Consider the following 13,077-nt stretch of genomic DNA (forward strand, 5'->3'; position numbering starts at 1 on the left):
TTCTCTCTGTTTGTTTCTTCTCTGTCTGAACAGTTGTGGATATTCCTCTCATTCTTTTCCACCTTGTCCTCCTCTGGTAACTCCATCTCAATTTTTTTTGTCTCCCCTTAATCTTTCTACTCTCAGTTTCTCTCATTTTTCCTCTCAGTTAGCCACATGTTTCACCTGGTTCCTTTGCTTTACATCTTTTGCTCCTTAATACACTGTCCTGTTTTGTTTCCTCCTCTATTCCTATCCTCTCTCCATTCTTTCTATTCTCTGGTCCCAATCCATTGCCTGTGGGGTCCGGCTTCTCGCTCAACCTTAGGGAGAGACCTAATGATGCAGAAATGCAGCAGTGCTCCACAGGAGCTCCATGATGTGCTGTGAGAGCATGAAGGAAGCACACGCACAACGTAGGCACGCAAACAAACACATATGCTCAGGCACAGCTGCATAGGCACAATTGCAAACATGCTTCCGCATGCCTGCGCACACGTGTAAGGGGCAAGTGGTGACAACAATGTGGCCAGTATGCAACACTGAGGGCAAGGAAGAGAGTTATATGATAGGAGCATCAATAGCAGCCTGCAGGAGCTGACACAATGAGTTCAACGCCATTGGCTTAATATGACAGTCCTGCCAACACCTCGCACCCTCTGCATGGAAGACGCACGCACACATGCACATACCCACACTAACACGAGTGAGTCAGACACTCCCAGGGGCATCTCTCCACCTTGCTAAAGCTTGGCTCTGACAAACACAACACCTTATGGTTGCTACTGGTGCCCAAGGAGAAAGAGCAACACAGGCACCATCCTAACTCCATCCCTGTACTATCTCTAACAGTGCGCACAGCATGACAGTGTCTTAACATGCTTTGTATACAGTACAATATACCAACAATTAGTTAGGCTTTAAACAAAAAAGATTCACACCTTGTATGGCTTGTGTTCATCACCTGGCTAAATGTGCGTGTAAGAGCGAGATGGTGTATAAACAGCAGAGTGCGTACAGTACAGGCTGATCAGCCCTCTGCTACACCAGCAGCAGGCAGTAAATCCATAAGAGCTTAACAGTCAATTACTTCAACTGTCATTGCCTGCCTCCCCAAGGACAGCAACCAGTAGCACCCAGGAATGATGCAGCGCTACCAATCACAGCAGAGGAGGATCCCACCTGCATGTAAACAGTTAATTAACCCAGACTACTAGACTACAAGTTCAAAAATATCAATAGTGTACCCTGTCCCTGCTTGCCTGAGGCGGAGCAGATTCTGTGCCCCATGAGGACAGAAACTAGTGCTTATATTATAAAAGGAAAGATGCTGATATATTGCACAAAAGCAGATTCAAGGTAGATGAGGTCATATACATATCTTCTGCTGAAGTGCACCTGAAAATGAAACTTTGAGCGTTTCATTTTCAAGTGGGCTGTCCTTAAGGTAGAGATGTAGTCAGCAGCCATGGGAGCTCCCTTTTCCTTTTGTCAAGTATAACACACACACACACACACACACACACACACACACACACACACACACACACACACACACACACACCTCAGTGGTGGCCTCTGAAGCATGTATACTCATATACACACGCTCAAGCACACAACACTTTTTATCTAATTCTGGTCCATTTCCTCACCAATCCAATATATCTGTGCTATAGCTCAGAAAACAAGCCCACTGGATCTCTTTCACTGATGGCGGCCTTCCCTCTGGTCCTGTTAAAAAGGGGAAAGAATGCCAAGAAAGCGCCTGTTTAGAGAGGAGATCAAAGCTCAAGACAAATGCTTTTTGGACAAACAGTGCGTCACTGTGTTCCTATTTTAGCAGGAACACATGCTTTTCACAGTGATGGGCTGGACACTGTTAAGAGTAACAGAATAACTGTGCAGCCGAGCACAGTGTGTCCACACACCCATCCACTCTGTCATGAGTAGCTTTCTAAGATGTTTTCAATGCATCGAATCAGCAGACATCGGCATTATCTGATGCACAAAAAAATAACCGTCCATCTCATTTTCATTTTCTCAGGCATCTCATTTTGTTTTTTTGTTTTTGTTTTTTTTAATCTTTTTTGAACGCACATGACATATTCCAGCCATGGAAATTTCACTGCCACTCACAGTCATGCGTGTCATTATCTTTCTGATTTGTGTCATGTGCCATCTAAATCCATCACAGTGAGAGCCTCATGCAAAATTCAGGAATAATAGGTAGTGCATGCATGATAAATAGAGGTGATGGTGGTGGTGGTGGTGAGGCAGCCCAGTGACAGTGCCAACACTTGTTGTAGAGAAAATTTATTTTGGTGTCTTGTTTTGGTTGTTTTTCTGCATGAATCAGTATAACATCGACCAATTCAATGAAAAAATGATAGGTTGCACAGACATGTGGGAGCCATAGTTATACAAGTCTAAGAGGACAAACACTATGAGGGGGAGACAACTAAACCATGTTTTAAACAACTTCCCAGGGGTGATGATTAAAGTGGCACTTAGTACTGCACATCCTTAAAGTTGTGATACTCACAAGAGTCAGACTTTAAAAGGAATGATCAAGATTGGAGCAGCAGAGGCTGACATATCCTAACTTTTATTTCCTGGTGAGGGCTAAGCTCCACAATGCAACTAGACAGAAACCCTGATGACATCATTAAGGTTATTTTCTCTCCAGAGCTATCCAACCACTGTCACAGGAAAAGGAGTGCTCCCAATGACAAGTAATGACTTCATGTGTAAAATCCACAGTCTCCCTTTAAAACTGCTTATTATGATCTCTTGTCTTCTTTCAATTCATGATATGTCTATGTGTGACCATACTGTTGATTCCCATCAAGAAACAGACTGACAGAGAGGCAAACACAGGGTGTAAAGGACATTATATATCCAGAGACAGAGCGATCTCTATCCACAGTGTATAGCATCAACCGATCGAACAGGAGATAGACGTTAGAGAGAGAGTAAACCCCAGCGAAGCAGAGTAATAGCTTCTCTCTGATGTCCCGGCCACATGGAGCTGGCAGTGTGACAGAGAGATTATTATTATTGTCAGATGGTCAGATGGTGGTTGTTTTCGAGGCTCAGCTGGTTGAGTTTGGCCATCGGGATCATCACCAGGTGCTGCCACGTCCTCCCTGGGCACAGTCCCACCATTGGAGGGCACTGCAGGGTTGGCACATTCCCTAGCAGGCGAGGTTGTGACTAGAATAATGTTGGAAACCCACAACACCATATTTTTCTCTTTTCACTTACAGGATGGTGCCAGATTTAGATCAGATCAGAGTTTATCTAAATGAAGAGGAATAAAAAAAAGGAGGTAAAGAAAGTGGAAAGGCACAGGAGAAGAAATGAGGAACAAACAACAAGCATACCAAGAAAAAAGAAAATAGGAAAGAAAGCAAGAACACGGGGAGGGAAAAGATCAGGAGTAAACAGCCTGTGGACTTTGTTGTCTGAGCGCATGTCCTTGAATTAATTTAGTCCAAAATGCAAGAATAGAATTCCTACTCTGATTGAGGCAGATTAATTAAAAACCAAAAGCCTTGTTAATTATACCCAGCTATCTCAGACAGATGAGCCCTCTGATGCGTCGTCTGTCCCTCTCTGTGACGCTCACCTCAGCTCCACTGGCATTGTCCCACTTTCAATCCAGCTCCTCTGTCTCCAGTACATTTATACATCTGGGATATAAGTTCACATTGTAGATAAAATCATCAGCCCTACTTTGCTTTGTCATGGGAATTCCTGCACTTCACTGCCATTCTCACTGATTACTTGTACCTTACATGGTATGCGTTAGTAATGTGTGGGGTTTTACACATTTTATTTCATTTCTTTACCATATTATACATGCTGGAAAAAGCATAATGCAAAGTACTTTAGGGTTGAGTTGGGACTGCACTGCAACAAAATGCTACTACTCCCTGGCTGCCACTTCTCATTTCTTTCCTTTTATAGGTGTAATGAAGAACAGCGAATACATCTCTCTCACTCTCTCTTTCTTGCTCTCTCTCATCTCTCGTCTCTCCATTTCTCTGCCACCTTATCGATCCCCCCAATCCAATCAGGCTCTTGTGGCTACGTGAATCTCATTCTGAGGACATGGCAGCACATTTAATCTGAGCACAAATCAATAGAAGTGTGTCTTTTGAAGGAATGCAAATTGTATATGTATTTATGTATCAAAAATGTTGTAATGCATGTATATAATGCATATGCACAAACATAAATCCGGTCTTGAAATAAATAGAACTGGCTGTGTGTCAGGTGAGATTAAAAATAGAGCCTATAGTGTAAGTTTGTGAGGTAACTGAACCACAAACATGGCTTAATAAAAAACAACAGCATCAGTTATCAACACATCTACCAACATATTACTGGTATATACTTTTAACTAATCTTAATATAAAGTATTTCAAACTAGTCTAATTAGGAAGGTGCTATAATCGTTTTTTGAGAATTACTCTTAAATTCATAAAAGTAATGTATAAAAAGTAGATATACTGTATACATAGATGAAATGATACAGAAAGATCAAGTAACAGAGGAAATGCAGCTTTTCCACGGGTGCATGCAACCTGACACCTCACTGCAGATACAGTACTCTCTATATGAGGAATGCTGCACTGCTGTTATGGGTATTTTGAAACTGCAGGCAAAGTCTTCCATCATTCATTCATGCATACACACATATATAAATGCACAGAGGGTTTATAAAGTGCAGACGGGGTGAGTCTGCATTTCTACCTTCATTCAATATGAAATATCAATGTGCTAGTGTCAGGTAGAATCCAATATTGCTGTTTCACACCTTCTTTGCTCTCAGTCACACTTCACCATCTTCTTCTCCCCCTCTCTCAGTAGCTATCATCTTATTCAGTCTGACCCTCCCTTCTCTCTCAACCCTCCAAGCTGTCCCCGTCTGCTTTTAATGACTAATGAATGTAAATGAAGGAGTTGTGTAAAGTTGCAGCACAAATACCGAGCTGTGTGCTCTCTGATTCCGCTCTGCATCAGATTACATCACAGCAATGAACACAGACGTGCGGTGTCACACATAGAGAGCAGACACATTCATTAGGATCAGAGCCTGGGACGTAGACACAAGAAAGTGCACAGGCGAGCAAAATGAGAGACAGTGGACAAAAGCACACACACACACACACACACACACATACACACACAGTGATTCGGCGAAGGGCAGTAAGGCAGTCGATGTTGGACAGTGTGTCAGTCAGGTTAATTATGGGACAGATGGCTGTCAGTGAGGGTGGGTGGGTGTGTTTGCTTGGAAGAGGGGGGTTGGCATGCCTGACAGATAATGACACCTCTTCTGTAAACATACACATGTAATGCATTTACATAGCCAGGCGATAATGTGGACACACATAAGCAAGGCAACTGACAATCAGGAGATTCCGCTTAGAGCAAGCAACCATCTCTTCACTGCAATCTAATCATCTCCCCGCTATTTTCTCTTTTTAACTCTAACTCTCTCTCTCTCCACCATCACCTCTTCGTGCTCTTTCTCTCTTTTGCTGTGCTCCTAACACCTCCTCTGCATTGCTGCTCTCAACTAATCCACAGTGACACATCTCACCATTCAAATCTCATGCAGAGAGCGCCTGCCTCGCTGCAGCTGATAATGTGCAATGCGCCACAGAGAAGCAATCAGACGATTTAACACAGAAATAAACAAGCGGTTCGCACATGACAGGTAATTCATCATTAATGACTGTAATTTTCAGTAGTCATTTCTAGTTCTGGGCCTTTATAGTTAATGTGTCAACATGCTGCTGTTGCTCTATTGCATGGTGACAATCATTCAGTAAAAAAGCCAAAAGCATTCATGCTCAAGTTATAGCATTACGCAATGTTAAATGAATCAGTGATGGTTGGTATGGTGCACTTCTTTTTTTTTTTCCTAAACAGGAAATTATGCAAACTAAGATTACTAAATGTATGAGGTGAGCAGTGGAAGATTTCATGCTAATGCTGCAAGATGCTACATATTTCAGTGAGGACATCAACTGCCATGTTAAACTTGAGAGGTGTAAGATTTCCTCAAGGGAAAAAAAAGGGAACAAAATGGGATGCCATGCGGCCCTGTAAGGGGCAATAGCGAAGCTAAGTGGATGGGGTACAGTTCAAGTAGTGCCATATGGTTTACATCCTGCCCCTCCAGTGATGCACTTTCTGAGTGTATTGATCCAGGACATTCATAATCTCCCACTGCTCTTTGCGTTTCCGGAGGTTTGCGGATGGCAGAGGTGGCTGCTGACACCAGGGGGACAAAGCAGGAGGGAGGGGAAATGAGAGCTGAAACCAGGCCCAAGGACAGTTTTTTACACCCACTGGAGTGTAAAGAGGACTGTAAATATGGGACATTTATTGGTACATTAGAAAAAGATAACTATCAATTGCGATACAATGATGGTGTGAGCAGAGTTCTTGGCAGCAATGACATTGAGGAAGGCAGGAGGCACTTAACAGCTGTGAAATACCTCCTTAGCTTTGTGAGGCTTAGACTATAAATTTGGTTGAATTTCCTTAAAATGAAGATATTGATGGCTTAACACAGTAACCTGTGTGGTTGTTATTCCACTTAGAAAACTTCACATCAGATTACCACTTAATTGGAACCATTTTCCGCCTTAAATGTTTTGTTCCCATCACCTGCACCACCCCTTCTTTTAGATTTAAAGAGCATTATTAATAATGCCTGAAGCAAAATTAATGCTCTAACTGCCAAGCTGACAGCAAAAAGTGTGCGGGCTTGGTTCTAAAAAAAGATGCATGCTAAGATCAAAGTAAGCAGAAAATTCACAGGGGTCAAATCCAATCTCACCATGCTCCACTCATAGTGCCAAAAAAGCTCCACCGGGCTCTTTGAAGAGTCGACTTTGGAAATGACAGGAACAAAATCACAGGTTGGAAGAGGAGGAACAGAGGGTTTAAACAGAGGTGAAATCCACATGCACGCAAACACCCATCACTCAGATAGGCCAGAACACATCTGTCACAACATCACATCACAGGCAGATGAGAGAATGGCGGATTATTTACTACATGTATCCAATGACAACTGACTGAGTGAAACTGTAAACCTGCAAAAGAAAAATATCTCTCCAGAGGACTAGGTTACATTGGCTGGGCACCTCCCAGTGGTCTGACAAACCAAAAAGTGAAAGTATTGCCACCTTTAGTGACTGCTTCAATTAAAACAGCCGCTTATATAAACTGTACACACAGTATGTGTTTTATTCTGCTCTTGCTGTTATCAGTCATGCTACTTAATATTTGCAATACCAAATTCAGCTCTCATACTGTGCAGTCTTTTTGGGGCCATTTCTTACATATTCTGTATGCTTTTAACGCACACATATGCACACATACATTACACTCCCAATACCAGGAAGCACAAACACCCATAATAACCACAGTTTGTCTCGTCCAACTCCAGTGAGTTAGGGGCGGGAGTGAGACGGGCGTAGTGCCAGCTTGTTGCAATGGCGTTGGGTTTAATTATCTGACCTTCCCGTTGACTGGTTCTCAGGCTCCCTGCCGATGGCAAGTGCTAATCAATGTCACCCTCGGCAGTGTGATGATAAGTAGCCATGACACCCCTTATTCTCCCCTTCTCTCTCTTTCACTCTGCCTCTCATCACATATCTTCAACTTCATCTCTCCTAACGTCGCTATCTCATAGTTATAGCTGGTATGCTGGCAGCCCTCTCCTGTTTTGGCTCCTTCACCCTGTAGCTCTTTTTCCCACCCTTGTCTCTCTCTTTCTATCTCTCTTTTAGCCTCTTCTTCCCTCTCACATGCTTCCTTTTCCCCTGTCCTTTCTTCACCTTTCTTCTTGCTTTTCTTCCACTCTCCTTTCGCCTCTCTGAGTCACCCTAAGTCCCCTATCACTTTTTCCCTGTCCGCCCATCTCCAGCCCTCTATACCGTTAGTGTATAAGTCTGCAGTGTGCAGAAGGCTCAAGGTCTTGTGTAAAAGAACTCTTTCACTTAGCTGAATGTATTTGTATTCCTGGGCTCAGAGTGCTGAGGCAGCACTAGTACTTTGTTCAAGCAGTGGCAAAGTGTTCTCATCTCCCCATCACTGGCCGACCTTGGTGGTCTCCTATACCTGACTCCAAGGAGCAGTTGTGTATGTGTGCTTCATGTGTTTATCACTGTGTATGTGCGAAAATGCGTGGTATCAGTGATTAACCTCTCTCTAATTGAGCCCTCCCTCTCATGCAATGTCATTGAGGAACTAAAGTCTCTCTGAGGCGCCTCCTTGTCCTTGAGGTGAAGCAGTGTCAGTGCAGTGCCGGTGCGTGCAACAGCTTGTGGTTTCACATGAAAAGTAATTAGGAATGACGTGAAAAAAAAATCATCACCAGCAGAATTTTGCAATAACACAGTTCTTATTTCAAACAGCTGCTAATTTATTCATGGATCCTCACTGTGCTATCCAGTTTACACCATATTCTAGCTGAATTACATTACATACAGAACAACACTTGGCTCATTCAAGCTCTGTCAAAAATTTACTATTGAAAATAATGATCATCTACATGAAATGAAATTAGTTAGGTGTGATATCATTCTGCCACTCATGTTGTTTTGGGTATAATGTGCTAATTGGGGGCCAAGCACACTGTCAGAGACAGCACACTGTTGTTTAAAAAAGTACCACAACTAACACATAATAGGCATTAGATGCATTTTAATGCCTATTTAGTTGCTGTTTGTTATGGTTACAGGCACAAACTTAAAGGCCAAGTTAACGTGCACTGAGGTCAGTCGAGGTAACACGTTGATTGAGGCTCCTGAATGTTACAAAGGAAAAAAAGCTATCCTCCACCTGTATGCAGTCCCTGGCAGAGGTATTTTCAGCTCGACCAAGAGCTGAATGGAAAGCCAGCAAAAGTTTCACATTATCCCTAGAACAACACTAGCTACTAGTACTGGTTGGTGTTTCTATTGTGTCTCATGCTTTGTTTTCTTTGTCCTTTTTTTTTTAATGGGCTTCTATTGTAACACCCATTAAACTAAATCCCAACAGTTGTGGGATTTCTTCCTGTGTTCCAGTAGTATTAGTCCCACATAGACTAATTAGGTGCCACATTGGTGCCAATCATTTTCCAGTAAGTCAAGCAAATATTTTTTAGTTGACGAGGACTCTAACTGCCCATCACTTAACTGAGTAAAAAGGCAGCAGCCCTGCGCACCTTTGCTTCATCCCTGAAATACCTGTTTATATTCCAGAAAAATAAAAACAAAAGCAACAAGAGTTGTGCACTAATTGGGCTACATGCTTAAAAGAAGGTTAAAAGTAAAATAAACAAAATCCCTAATGAGCTACAAGCTTGCCCAGGAAAAGCACCTGCTGGGAGTAATCTGATTGGGTAGTTGGTTGAGCTACATTCACATTTGCACTTTCTTATCAAGAAGAGCAGCTTTCTGAATGATAACAAGGTTAATGACGGTCAAATGGATGGAGGGGTCAAACAACTGTGAAAAAACATTTGTGTCTAAGTGCACTTCACCATCACCTCACTGCCTCTGGGACCACCATCATCATCATAATCATCATCATCATCATCATCATCATCATCATCATCATATACACAACAGAATCACCGCCATCATCAAGAGCTGCATCACTATCTTGAGTTTCTAACTAATTCTATCCCTGCCCATGGCCATACGTGATAGAGCCGCCTTTTTCTAAACTGTGTGTGTGTGTGTGTGTGTCAGCTGCTAAGCCATAATGGAATCCTCAGGGCTGTGGATGAGCAAAGGAGGAAGATCATTGATGGATGTGTCTGGTCACTGGTGGAGGGTGTCTCTGGTATGAAAAAGAGAGAGAGAAGGACGGAAGGTGGAAAGAGAGGAAGAGAGAAATGTGTGAAGGGACAGGAGGGATAGGACAGAGAGAAACAGAGCAGAGAGAATAGAAAGAAGGTAGAAAGAAGGACAGAATTATATTGATACAAACAGAAGGAGGGGAAGCTGGGTAGCATAGCTAAGCATATATGTGTGTGATCAAAACTAAACCTCCAGAACACACACGCGCACGCTCAAGCACACACATACACAGAAATATACACTTACATGCATTAAACTTCATTTTCTGTGATTAAAAATCTTTTTTTGAACAACAAAACAAACTGAAACAACACGTGCGTATGCACGCTTGTGTATACGTGCATGCATGCATACAGTACATTAATCAGTGTCCACTTACACACTGGATAAAGCCTTAGCTGTAACTGTGGGAACTCTTGACACCACTTTTCATTTGGAAGACTTCTAATTGGTCAATTGCATACCCCTTATGCTCAATCAGCCTGTTGCCTAGCAACTGTAGTCCAGGGGAGCAGAAGGAGAGGAGCAGAGAAAAAAGGGCTGGGCAAAAAGTGAGAGAAGAGCAGAAGAGAGGTGTGGGTGATGGTCTAGGTCGGGGGTAATTTAGTGTGTTTGTGCTTATTTTGTTAGACAGACAGAGAGAAAGAAAGATATACAGAGAGGTGAAAAGATAAAGGGAGGGGGAAAGAGAGAAACCACACAGCACATAGAGATGGAGATAAAGTAAAAAAAGAAGGTAAATATTGCCACCCAATTCCATTTTCGACAGATTCAGTTGAACAGGCTCAGCAATGCACAACCACATGTCCAATTTACCAGCTAGAGTGTCAACAAACACGGCAGCTCTGAAGCAGTCCTTAGAGCACTTTCCTGCATGATTCACTGATAACTCTGTCAGCTTACACATACCGTACACTGTTGTCCCTCACAAGACAAATACCAGTGTATTGCCAAAGCATTACAAAACATACTGGGTAAATATTCCCCACAAAAATGATGAAATCCTGTGTAAACTGAAACCTCTGTTGACTTTGGTGAGATATCTAGGTTCCCCTCATCTTACCCTCAGAAAATATATCAAGGCCAAAATCTAGACAGTACAAAAATGCAACCAACATGAAAATGCTTTTAAACTTTTGAACAACTTTATTGATTTAACACGCTATGTTGCTGAACTGCTGCAGAGATAAAATCACTAACTGCAAAATCTAACTTTAAATACAGAAATGAGGCGGGTCTGCCTGATCTTGCTCTGGACTTTGATTGGGTTGTTGTGTGGTTTAGGACTAAAGATGTTTTAATTTGTGTCTTATTTTGTTTTTTCTCTTATGCTTTCTTTAGGTGTAACATAATGATAATTGATCACAACCAAGTACACATAAAAACATTCAGTATTCATTTTCATCAGTTCGTACAGCAGCGCTCTTTATGTAGGTTGAGGTTTTTGTCCTGTCCAGGTGGAGTTAAGTCGTGACTCCTTGTGCTGGCTGGGACATGTAAAAATGGGCAAGGCTATAAACAGAAGCGGGCGTCCCCAAGGTAAAACCTGTGACACACTTACTTAGGATACCTTGGAGGACTTCAAAATAACAGGCCAACGTCAGAGGTATGTTTTTACCTCTGAACCCTTCACAATAACAGCAGACAGAACTACAAGAATATGTGATTTCCAAGAAGACAGTTAGGATACTGATGTGTTTATATGGTCTCACATCACCAAGAAGATCATTACAAGTGAGCCTATAAGTTGTTAAGGACAAAGCTACTTACAACATAGATACATTCATACAATACTAGAAATTGAGGCATATGCAGTGACAATACCTTACTATGACCATAACAATGCATAACCACCAGGCAAGCTCTCAGACACTGCTGGAGCCATACAAATAACCAAGAATGTGTCAGGTCTATGTAGCCTTCCCTTTTGTTCTCTCCCTCCCTTCCTCTTTCCCCCCAGAGGTGGTCAATGAGAAAAGGCCTTGGTGGGTGGTGGTTATCCCTTTAATGACCCAGTTTACTTTGAAAAGGCATTGATCTCAGCCAGTGCTTTACTCAACACTAACAAAGGAGCCTCATAGCCCATCTTAGATAATGCTGCAGATGACATCGTTCTTCATTCTACAGAATAAATACTTTATGATTCTCAGTTCTTGTCATATCACATCTTTGTCTCCGTCACTGGGAATATGATTACTCCTGGATAAATCTCTGTGTAATTCAATTCAGACCTTGCTTAATCTAGCCAAATCTGAGATAATGTAAGAGACTGTGGATGAATTTGAATTTCTGTGTAGTTTTTCCAAAGAAAAGCATATACAGTATGTTTAATTTTCCAAAGAATACCATTTTGAGAATGAAGAGCCAACTGGATTAAATTAAATGTAAACAAGACTATCCTTTCCGCCCACTTTCACAGAGCAGACTGATAGTGAAACAAGAGCATCGTGTCCTTCAGATGGCATTCACAGAATCAACAGTTGATGGAGACTGCAGTGGAGAACCTGTGTGAGAGTGCAGGGGGAGGGAGAGGAACAACACCATAGGAAGGTGAGTATATGTGTATACATGAATGTATGACTGCACTGTTCAAAGATCAAACAAGGGTTTTTGTACAAAAGCAACTACTAGGCATATACTGTATAATTTAAATTACTGCTGACCATTTCACAAGCATGCCAAGTCGTTTTGTTTTTTCCAGTCTTTAGGCAGTGACTGATGTCATCCAATTTGACTACAATGTTGTTTTCAAACTTCCTCCATACTGGTGCATACAGATGCTCGTTGGGAATACCAATATCTGAGATTGAAGGATAGGCTGTTGTATACTGTAGCATTGCAATGACAAGCTGTGTTGTACAAAATGTTCTTATTAAAGATAATTTGGTCGCAATGTTGCTATTAATTTATGGCAGTGCTTCCCACAAGCACATGAACACAGCCACCATGAGAAGGATAGATTATCTATCTCAAGCAAAAATTTGAAGTGCCTGTCCTAAAAGGCAGAATAAGAAGGCAGAAAAACTGTGTCTGTCAGTCAGAAAATTATGATATATGCAGCAAAAATGGACACCAGTAAAGTAAGGTAAATAAAAGTTGTGGTAGTGCAAAAACATTTGAAAATTGGTACTTTACATTATGGTACTTAAATGATACCTGAAACATCTGTATGTGCATATTGCCTGGCTGAACTCGACCCATATAGAATCCCAGAGGAGCA

General features: G+C 42.0%; 1 protein-coding gene and 1 long non-coding RNA gene across 3 annotated transcripts in view; one reads left to right on the forward strand and one right to left on the reverse strand.

Moving 5' to 3' along the window:
- gabbr2 (gamma-aminobutyric acid (GABA) B receptor, 2) overlaps positions 1 to 13,077 on the reverse strand; it is a 174,899-nt gene that overhangs the window by 27,006 nt on the left and 134,816 nt on the right. The window lies entirely within an intron of this gene.
- The window catches only part of LOC108897805 (uncharacterized), a 39,770-nt gene that overhangs the window by 20,485 nt on the left and 6,208 nt on the right, over positions 1 to 13,077 (forward strand). Inside the window, exon 4 of the long non-coding RNA XR_001963353.2 lies at positions 12,277 to 12,407. This is a non-coding gene — a long non-coding RNA (uncharacterized LOC108897805). The remainder of the gene's footprint in view (positions 1 to 12,276; positions 12,408 to 13,077) is intronic.

Source organism: Lates calcarifer, linkage group LG3 (assembly GCF_001640805.2).
Source record: "Lates calcarifer isolate ASB-BC8 linkage group LG3, TLL_Latcal_v3, whole genome shotgun sequence".
NCBI classification, from domain to species: Eukaryota; Metazoa; Chordata; class Actinopteri; family Centropomidae; genus Lates; species Lates calcarifer.